At 41.2% G+C, this 11,086-nt stretch overlaps 1 long non-coding RNA gene across 1 annotated transcript; it reads left to right on the top strand.

The window, feature by feature from the left end:
* Nucleotides 1-446: 446 nt before the first annotated feature.
* Nucleotides 447-10,760, top strand: LOC112654751 (uncharacterized). The gene is made up of 3 exons (XR_004805005.2): nt 447-597; nt 6,750-6,823; nt 10,474-10,760. It is a non-coding gene; the product is annotated as an uncharacterized LOC112654751 (long non-coding RNA).
* The last annotated feature ends 326 nt before the right edge of the window (nt 10,761-11,086 follow it).

The following is an 11,086-nucleotide window of genomic DNA, read 5'->3' as shown; positions in this document are numbered from 1 at the left end:
CCTATCTCCACAGACCTTTGCTCCCTGAGGCAGCTTGAGGAGAGACCCTTCACAGGCACTTGTAAGAGACCACCTTAAGCCCAGTCTGGGCTGCAGCGAGAAAGCAGAGGTTGGAATAAATAGGTAAAATAAAGGTCTGAATTGATAAGTAGTGGCAACAATATGGAGCATTGTTAATTATTCTACAAGGAATCTTGTTATCCATTTATTTTATAGATAACAGTGCAGACCTTGTAAATTGTAATAGAATGTTTGGTTTCTGAACATAAATGAATAAAAAGATGTAAATTCTCAAGGTATTTAATTCTAATGAAATTCAAAGAACTTAAACTTCCATTCAAATAGAGAAATCTATTATCTTTTTAGACAATTGGCTTGTTCATCGGTCCTTCCAAGGACATTAAATAAAACATGTATGAATGTTCCTTTGTTGGAGTCTGCATAGATTTCACAGTGCCTAACATTTTTCCTAATAAAGAAGCAACTTTCTGTCCTTTTCTTTTCTGTATTTCCACTGCTACCATCGTAATTCTACGTTGTTTTTCACCTGGACTTTTGCAGTTTCCGGCTAGGTGGTGTCACCACATTATGTATACAGTAAGTATCCATTAAATGCTTTCTGGAATGCTTCTGCTACACTTGAACTAACCAGAATTCCTCACACAAGGAAGCAAAACTTAAATAATTTTATTTATTGTGTAATAAAAACCCAAACGTATACAAAAGTAGAGAGTGATGAACTGTTATATAGCCATTCAAGGATGATCAGGAATGATCACTCAGGACCTATATTCTCTATATTCACATATTCCCCTGTTTCCTCTATTCTCATGCTAATTTTATCTTTTTTTTTTTTAAAGATTTTATTTATTTATTCATGAGAGATAGAGAGAGAGGCAGAGGGAGAAGCAGGCTCCATGCAGGGAGCCCGATGTGGGTCGATCCCGGGACCCCAGTATCATGCCCTGGGCCGAAGGCAGGCACTAAACCACTGAGCCCTCTGGGGACCCCCTCTCATGCTAATTTTGAAGCAAATCCAAGATATCATATTATTTCCTTCATAAGTATTGTTATGGTATCTCTAAAAGAAAAAAATTGTGATGTAACCAAAATACCATCATTACAGCTAAACTAAAATAATAATGATTTAATATGATAAATATCCATCTATGTTCAAATTTCCCTAATTGTCTTATTTTTTACAGTTTCTTTGTTTGAACCATTTTTGAAATGAGCGTAACACATTATAATGGTTGACTTATCTCTTAAATAAATCTCTCCCTCTTTCATTCCCTCCTTCTCTCTTTTCCTGAGATTTATGTGTCAAAAAAAAAGGGTCATTGTCCCATAGTTTTCCACAGTCTGGCTTTTGCTGACTCCATTTTTGTGTTATTTCAAATGTTCCTTTGTCCATTCTATTTTCCTTGAATTGGTTTTTAAATGTCGACTAGGCCCTCACTTGGATTCAGATTCAGGGTACTCCGTGAAAAGGCACGTGATGTCAGCTTGTTTCCCTTCGCCAGCAGTCATTGATGATTATCGCCTGGATCCATTAGATCATTAGGGGTTGCAAAATGGTGGTGTCCTAATTCTGTCATTCTTTCTCCATTTATTAACAAGTCTACTTTTAACTCCTCATCAACTGGTTACCCTAAGGTATAGTTCATATAGAAAGGGCAAGATAAATGTTTGATTTAAAATTGTTTGTTGGGACAAGTGGGTGACTCAGTGGTTGAGCATCTGCCTTTGGCTCATGTTGTGATCCTGGGGTCCCGGGATCGAGTCCTGCATCATGCTCCCTGTAGGGAGCTTGCTTCTCCCTCTGCCTGTGTCTCTGCCTTTGTCTCTGTGTCTCTCATGAATAAAATAAATAAACTCTTTAAAAAAAATAAAAAATACAATTGTCGATTCCCTTAGCATTTTAAATGTGCCCAGTGAGTTTCTTTGCAAATTATTATTATGGATTAAATGTATTTGAGATGTTTCAAATTCATTGCATTTATTACTCTTATGGATGATCATAATGTTCTACCTTTGGCTCCTAGGAGCTTCTTCAAGTTGGCTCCTAATTTTTTTCATCTGGATCCAGTGGTCTTTGATGTGTTCCTTGCTCTCTGTAAAACAAGAAGTTCCAGGCTCACCTTGTAGATTTCCTACTTTAGAACCAGAGTCAGCTTTTTCTCCAACAAAAATCAAATTTTTCTTCTGGTTCTTTTTAGCGGAAATGGCATCTAAAGACCACAATCTGGGCACTAGGGATGTTCATTGGTAGATGATTGGTTTTCATTTCTTGGTCTTTTCAAAATAAATTGGTCTTTTTTAAAGATAAAACATTTTTTTGAGTTCATATTGATACTTTCCATTCAAATGTAGAACTACAGAGTTTTTACTTAATCAATTTTATATATTTTGAATTCATTACAGTTTTTTCATCTTATATTTCTTTTCTTCTTCCTTTTCTATTTTGCTATGATGCTTTTGTGAAATACAAAAGGATTTTATTTTGAATTGTTAGTCAGATTTATCACCCTTTTCCTTATTGCACCCGAATTTTGAGTCATAGCTAAGAGAGTTTTCCCCACTCCTATGTTACAGGAGATTTCATCCATATTTTATTCTAATATATGAATGGTTTTATTTACGTTTAAATTTCTGACCTATTTGAAATTTATCTCCTTGTGTTTGAATGAAGAAGAGATCTAATTTTATCTTTTTCCACATGACTTTTCATTTAACCCAACATTACTTATTAAAAAGTCTATCTTTTTCTTCTTGATATAAGATGCCACCTTTATCCTGAATTAAATTTCCACTTGTGATTGGTCTTATTCCCATACAATCTTTCTGTCTATTTATATGCCAATACCACATTGTTTGAATTATGGAGGCTCTACAATCTGCTCACCCTTTTCAGGATTTTCCAGACAATTCTTGGTTAAGCAGAACTTTTGAGTGAGAACCTATCTTCATGTTTCCTATCAGGGTTCTATGCCTACTTTCTAAGATAGCACCTCACTGATTTGATAAATAAGATTGAGGGAAGGCATGAATGGGCCCCTTAAGACAGGAATTGGCAAACTGTGGCCCATGAGCCACATTTATCGGTAAATGAAATTTTGTTGAAATATAACTATATTGCCTAGGAGTGCTTTTGTGCTCCCATCTTCAATGGGAGATTGAACAGTTGTCGTGAAGACTGAATGGACTGCAAAGCCTAAAATATTAAGATACCATTTCTGGACCTTTACAGAAAAAATTTGCTGACTCTCTCTTAAAATAATAGATTGGTATACTAACAGGTCTTCTAGAGATAATGCTAAACCCCAAACAACCCACTACACAGTTTGTGAGGTTCCCTGCAAAATAAAAATTCAACTCCCCTCATTCAAAAAGCAGGAAAAAAGTGCTGTGAAGGTACTGGAATATAAAGTATTTTCCTCCAGCAGTTGATATTTCATGTTGTTTTATTTGTTCTTTAATGTCATTTTAAATAAAGACAAATTAAAATTATTAGCATGAATTTTACCTTTCATCTTTACATTGTACAATATCTATTTTAAATGTAAACAGAAGAGCACTTAACTTGTATGCAGAATCACTGAAATTACACAATTCCTGTTTCCTGACTTGTCCCTGAAGGATGCCTTCAGTTGACCAGGGGAGACAAACACAAGCCAGGAGGGTTGGAAGTGGAGAGAGAGAGCCTCCCAGGCATGGAATGGGCCCAGGAGAGCAAGTGCAGAGTCTCGAAGGAGACCTGGGGCACAATCAGGACACCAGGGGCTTGATGTCTGCCTCGTTCCCCCTCCCACAAGCTGCTGGACCAATACTCCATTTCTAGGCCTAGGGTGAGAAAGCCCCATAAGCCCACCACTACAGGAAGAAGGGACCCTTCAAGGGTACTGCAAACAATACTCCAGTACAGCTATGTGCCTGGATAGGGGTGGGCAAATCACCCCCTAATGTGGGGCAGAGCAGAGAGACGGTGGTGGTCATGGGGCAGGGCCAGGGGAGGGGGTACTGGGTGCTAAGGACCTGTCCTAGGGAGGTGTGGGGGCAGTAGGAAGTCAGACCTTGTGTCAGTCCGGCTTTAAGCCCCCAACACATGTTCCATTGTCTCATTGTATTTCACTTACAAAACATAAACTCAAAGATAAAATAATTGTGACTATCAAGACTACAGCCATAGAACGTCAAACCTCAAATTTGGAGCTCTGGATAACCACACTGCTGGCACACCCTTGATGCCTCCCCGATCTCAAGTAATTACCCTGTCCCCTGGGAATGTCTGTCAACACTATAGCTAGAAGGGAATGGGTGGGAGTATAGATATTGTGGGGAGCCCTGCAGATGGGTGGCACCCCTCAGTGATACCTTAGAAGGGTTGTCTGTCTGCTTAAGTCCTACTTTTTTTTTTTTTGGGCTTTTTTTAACATGCATTTTTTATTATGGTAAAATATGCACAAAAAGTTTACCCTTTTAGCCATTTTGAAGTGTACAAATCAGCGACGTTAAGTACATTCACATCATTGTGCTCCCATCACAGCCATGCATCCTCAGAATTTTTTCATCTTGAACTTTGAAACTCTGTCCCATTGAACAGGAACTCTTCATTTCCTCCTCCTCCCAGTTCCTGGCAGCTGCCATTCTACTTCCTGGCTTTATGAATTTGACTACTGTAGGTACCACATTTAAGAAGAATCATAGAGTATTTGGGTTTTTGTGACTGGCTTATTTCACCTGGCATAATGTCCTCAGGGTTCATCCATGTTGTTGCATGTGTTGGAATTTCCTTCTTTTTTAATGCGGGAAATTTAATGTGGAAAATATACCACATTTTGTCTGTCCATCCATCCGCTGATGGCCACTTGTGTTGCTTCCGTGTTTTAGCTATTGTGAATAGAGCTGCTGGGAGTGTGGGTGTGCTATTTATTGTCCTTTAACACTTGGTTCCTATATCACAGAACACACCTTTACTTAGGATTATACTGATGTTGTAGCTACTCTGTGGGGACCTGGAGCCTCAGGGACATTCCAGGGTCACACTTGATGCCCCGCTGAGGATTTGGTTTCTAGCCTGCATAGATTGGCAAGAACAAGAAAATGTTTCAAAAGGAGAAGCCACTGAAGCACTATTTTTCTTTGTTTCTGCAAAACAACTTTGGTTTATTTTCTCCCATTTGAGGCTTTGTTTTCACCTATGCAAATGTGATTCATCTTTCAGCGCTAGAGAAGGGCCTTAAATAACATAATTACTTCACCAATCATCTCCTTGGCTATTGGAAATCATCTTTTCAGTGAGGTTGACTGCATGCAGTTGCTTGAGCTCTATACAGACCCCAAATAATGAGCAAGCTTCTTTTCTTAACATGCTAATTATTCTCTGAAGCGAGTGTTGTTTTAAAAGGGGGACTTAATTGGATGTTAAATCTGCAATTGAAAGATTAAATTATGAAATAAACAAACATATCAGTCTAATAGGTCTTTGGAAAAAAATTAGTCATTCTACTCCAGTTTTTGTTAAAGTGCAAATGCATTCAGATATATATTTAATTCTCTGCCCATTCTGCTGCGCTTTGTAGCTCTCAGCCCGAGCTCTTTCCTGGGCTGATTCCAAAGGAAGTCATCTCAGGAGGCTGAGTAAGCTCAGGATTCTGTGAGCACTGGCCCCAAAATAACCTTTTGCTTAAAGACTTTACCTGTATAAATGAAATTCAAGAAATGTTGAGAAACCATTTTGAAATGAATAATACCAAAGCAATTCCAAGGGGTATAATTTGGGATGCATCAAAGGTGGTGGTTAGAGAATACATTTGCCTCACTGTAAGTTTAAAGGAAATCAAAGATCAAAACAGGTACATGTTCAAGAAGGAAATTAAGAAATGAGAAGTACATCATAGCTATATAAAAATCCCAAATGATTTTTTTCAGAAAATTATTTCAAGGCAAAGTAATACCCTTTCTAATGGAAAAGAATGTGAAACCCCCCAAGTTTATAAAGCAAGCTTCCCGAGGATAGGAAATAAAGATGAGTAGCTCTTCAGCTTTACATTTTAAAAAGGTACAAGAAAGCAAAGATTTTTTTTCTCCCCCTAAAATAAGTACCCATCTGGGAGAATGGTAATACAACCAGAATATGAAGTTTCTTTTAACACAGATGCCCAGGGCTGGGGGAAATGAGAGGAATATGCATTACCCTCCATCACATTTCAGTTACACTAGACTGAGTGCACAAGTAACCCCGGGGCAAGACGGCTTCATCCACCAAGCCTGGGGGGTTGGGTAATGAGGGGGGCTGGGCATATTGATAGAGTGTTCTTGAGGTTAGGAAATCCTTGCAAACATCCTATTAGGTAGGTACCTTCAGGGGAGAATTCTAATACATTGTTTGGAGAGAGATATTGTCTTTCATTGACAGTTTATCAAACAACTATCATTATCCCTAAATCAGATTAATTTTTAACACATTACTTTTTCCATGTTTTAAAACTTGGTAATGAGATTTTCTTAAGGCTTTATTCCAGGGGTAGTAAATTTATTTTTTGTGGCTGAATCCTTTAATTTTCATCTAATGAAATTCCTTGTCAGTCTTATTTACCGTCTGCTTGTTAGGTGATGGTAAAACATGTTGACAGCACACAGTGACCAGGTCTGGACACTGAAATGCAGAAAATTTGTCCTTATATTGTTAGTTTTTTGGTGTGGAATGGCAATATAGTTATGCTTAAAAATATGTTTTTGTCTTTTAGAGATGTATTGAAATACTTCCTGAAAAAAATGATGTAATGTTTTGGATTTGCTTTAAAAAGAATGTAGAACATAGGTAAGTGGGGCGTATCTATTTTACATATGTTTGAAATTTTCCATAACAAAAATTTTTCTTTAAAAAAAAAAAGCAGTTCTTTACTTAAGAATCTTCTACCCATTTCCCCAAGTAAAAGAGTGAGTGCAAAGGAGTGATTCTTCTTGCAAGAGGATCCCATGCTGGATCTATGTGGGAGCTGTGACTCTTCTGTGTTTTCTCTTCCAGCCACACCAGCACTAGTGGGGATTCATTGCCAATCCTTTTTTAAAAAGGATTTTATTTATTTATTTGAGAGAGAAGCATGAACAAGAAGGAGAGGAAGAGGGAAAAGCAGATTCTCCACTGAGCAGGAAGCCTGACTAGGACTCGATCCCAGGACCCCGGGATCATGACTTGAATCTAAGGCAGCTGAGCCACCCAGGCACCCCAGAAACTGCCAATCCTTTTAGGGGCAAATGGAATGGAAAAGAAAATCATCTACTAAGTGCTTATTTATTACATGTAAGGTATCATGCTAGACACTTTATATGTGGTATTTCATGTCATCCTGTGAGGTGTACATAATTTTAAAAAATCCCATGAGGCAAGGTTATTTAAAAAAAAATCCTATTTTGGGATGCTTGGGTGGCTCAGTGGTGGAGCGTCTGCCTTTGGCCCAGGGCATGATATCAGGGTCCTGGGATCGAGTCCCACGTCTGGCTCCCTGCATGGAGCCTGATTCTCCCTCTGCCTGTGTCTCTGCCTTGCTCTCTGTGTCTCTCATGAATAAATAAATAAAATCTTTAAAAAAAAGAAGAAATTGAAGGAGGGGAGGTTAATTAACGTGATGGTCTATATAGCTTGGAATACCTTTGGCTGCAATATAATAACAAACCAAGCTCAAACTGTTTTAAACAACAAAAAGTACTTATTGGCTAAGGTAACTCAGTAAATCCCAAGATGCTGCAGGTTTTAGGGACAGTTCTGTCAGGGTTTTGATTTCTCCATCTTTACAATTCTCCATGTTCTGCTTTCCTCCACACGCTGGCTTCCCTTATAGCGAAAAAAAGGCTGTGGCAGCCTCAGGTCTTGTATGTGCATAACACACCAATCGGGGCAAGATAGGCTCCCGTCTCCCCAACATAAAGTCAGTTCTGGAGTTCACTTGGATTGGACTAACCAATTACTATGGACAGAGAAGGCCATGGGACCAGTAGCCCAGGCCCATCCCTTAACCCTGGCCTCATGGATGAGATGATGCTGAGTGGTTTTGCCTGTTAAGGCCCACCTGTGGGCCTGGAGCTGCAGTTGATCTTACCCAAACCGCAAGACTACTACAGAGCGTTATGTTCATAAGATTTCCAGAGAAATAATTTGATAGAATTAGATTTCACAGGGGTCTCTGTGCCTGTCCATTCACAGGGAGGAAGGACCGGGAGAATTGAGATTGCCCTCTTTCCACTCATCTAAGCCGACCCAACTTGGTGGTTGAGCAGAAGGAAAATGTGGGTGGTCATTTCCAGTTTGGGGAAAAGCAAAAAGGAATATGAGAATAGAGAGCCAATGGAGAACTTTTGCCTTCCATCTGGGAGAAGTTGCGAGAGGCTGAGATAGAGAGGTAGGCTTTGTTTTGTTTTATTTTGTTTTCGGTGGTGCTGCTGTGCACCTATAATTCACTCTTTCCTTTAACATTTGCTAGAGAGGTAGAGCAAAGAATTGAAATAGTCGTAATTAAAGTTGTTGGGTTGTGTTTTTTCTGAACATGACCCTGAGCTGAGAATAGGCCATGTGAAGCTCTAGGTTTTATTTGGGTTACATAGTAAACTGAGGTAAGATAACAAGCAAGAACCAAAAAAGAATGATATGGGCAAAATGTGTCCAGTGATGTGTCCAAAATGTGTTTACACACCGAGGGCTGCTGGAAGTGAGAAGGGCTGATAGAGGAGGCAGGATTTGATATTGAGGAGGGCAGAAGGTTTGGTTGGTTAAGCCAGTCAAGTAAAAAGATTGGGAATATGCATAGAAAATCACCTGCACCTGGGGACAAAGCAGAGAGTTTGTGTTGGGATGCAGTAGGGTGAGTGGTAACACAGACAGCTAACGTTTATTGAGCGCTTACTATATGCCAGATGCTGATCTAAATGCTCATTTAGATCCTTGTTAAATGATCCTAAAAACTCATTTTAATCCTCGGTAAAACATGGAATGGCTAACCCGTTTGCCAGAGGTCACACAGGGAAAGGACAGGAAAAGACAGGGCCAAGGTATCTGAGTGACCAGGCAGCAAGAGATCATCGGGAGGAGAGCTGGGAGGACTCCCCCCAAATTCATTGTTTGCTAGCAGAGTAAAGCCTCACGTGGTCTGTGCAGCTAGGGCTTCATTGCAGCAGTTAGGAGCAATGGATTGGGTGTACTTATAGCTCCAGGGGTAGGGCTCAAAAATCCAGGGGTGAGTCACAACAAAAGAAGCAGAAAGAAGTCTGTAGCATAACACCATTGATGTCATTGGGAAGCCTCGGACACCCACAAAGCCAAACCACACATTTTACAAGGACACGGTCATTCAGGGATGTGTGTGTGTCAAATTCATTAGGGTGGGCACCCACAGGAAGGAAGGTGCTGGGAATGGGGGCCGGGATGAGGATACCTCCGCTCGGTCGGCGGGGGGGCCTACGTGGATGGATGACGATGGCGTTGCTTGAACTGGGGACAGGGCTACCTCAGCAGCCCGCAGCTTGCCCAACAGGGGCAGAAGGCGAGAGCTCACCCGGGCTGACAGCACGCTTTGCCGAGGGCCGGGCCGGGGGGACAGTCACTGTGGGCACAGGCCTGGCTCCTTCTGTCTCCCCTGCTGTTGGGGCTGTGGTGGGGGGTGGGGGGTCACAGATAATCCACAGCCCAGAGCTGCTGGGGCAGGCAGCTGAGGGGCAGCAAGGTGCTGGAGAGAAAGGAATGCAGGGGGGCCGGGCCCTGACCCCCCACCAGCCCCCCCTATGGGACCCAGCCAGCCCATGTCTTCATTCCGGGCCTGGTTTCCTCATCTCTGAAATGGAGGGTTTGCACTGCACATTCTCTAAAGCCCCTTCCAGACTGAAAGCTCCTATCCACCCCTCACCCTAGGAGAGAACTCCACACATCCCAGGGAAAGCCGGCATCCCCCTTCTCGCACCTCTGGGCCATCCCAGGCCTGGAATCAGGCCCCACAATTCACTTCCACGGTGAAAATAAGACAGATCTGTCAATGGCTCCTCAACCAGCTGGCATGGGAATTACAGCTAAATTTCTATAGATGTTATTCTGTGTTTATAATGTTGTTTGTGTGAATTTATAGAACTTGCGAAACCCAAAACATTTTTCTCTAAAGGAAGGAGAGGTTAGGTTTGGTAACCAAAATGAACCGTGTGTGTGTGTGTGTGTGTGTGTGTGAGTGTGTGAGTGTGTGTAGGGGAAATGCGTCTGATTGCTCTAATTTTCCTTTCAGTAATGGACTGATTTCCACATCTAGGCAGGAACACTCAATCGATAGAGTTGACCGCTGCCACAATTGCCACGTTTTAAGACATTACTCCTTTTATGTGGACTCCTGTGTACCTCTTCTGTGTTTGACAACCTCTTTCTCTGAGTAATAAAGGATCGCTTCTAGTTCCCTGAAATCACTTGTTTTGATCCTATTGTTCATTACAATGCAGGTGCGAACTGTTTATGAGTTTGCCTAAGTAACACATTTGGAGGCAGATTACTTGTAGAGCCAAGATCTGTTATTTGTGGAGCACGGAGGAAGCAGCTCAGACTTAAAGGGAGTACGAGACACGTGTCTGCTGGAGCCCGGGAGGTTCTGTCTGTGGATCGGGAAGCTGGTGACACAGGTACATTCAGTTTGGGAAAAATTCATCAAGCCGTACACCTCCGTGCACTCTCTATATGTGGATTATATTCTAATGAATGTTTCCCTTTTAAATAAAAGTACTTGAAGTCACCGATATCTCTCATCTTTGTGGGGATGTCTAGGGGTTCATTATCATTAGTGGATTTAAATTAATGCTGGTCAAATTGAATCTCAGATTCATAGAATTTTAAACTTGGATCTCAGAAATAATTTAGCTCAACTCTTATCTTTTTACAGCTGAGGGAATGCAGGCCCGGGGGGGCTGGGGGGGGGAGCAGGGGGGAAGCGGCTTGCCCAAACCCACGCAGAGGTGAAGCCTTGCCACTCCTCCTGGCCTGCTACAGGAGCAGTAATGGGACCGTCGAAAAGAGCTGTTGGAGACAAGTATTATACCAACTCACATAATTCTTTGGTGG

This window comes from Canis lupus, chromosome 15 (assembly GCF_003254725.2).
Source record: "Canis lupus dingo isolate Sandy chromosome 15, ASM325472v2, whole genome shotgun sequence".
NCBI classification, from domain to species: domain Eukaryota; kingdom Metazoa; phylum Chordata; class Mammalia; order Carnivora; family Canidae; genus Canis; species Canis lupus.
This window is presented reverse-complemented; position numbering and strand designations above follow the sequence as displayed.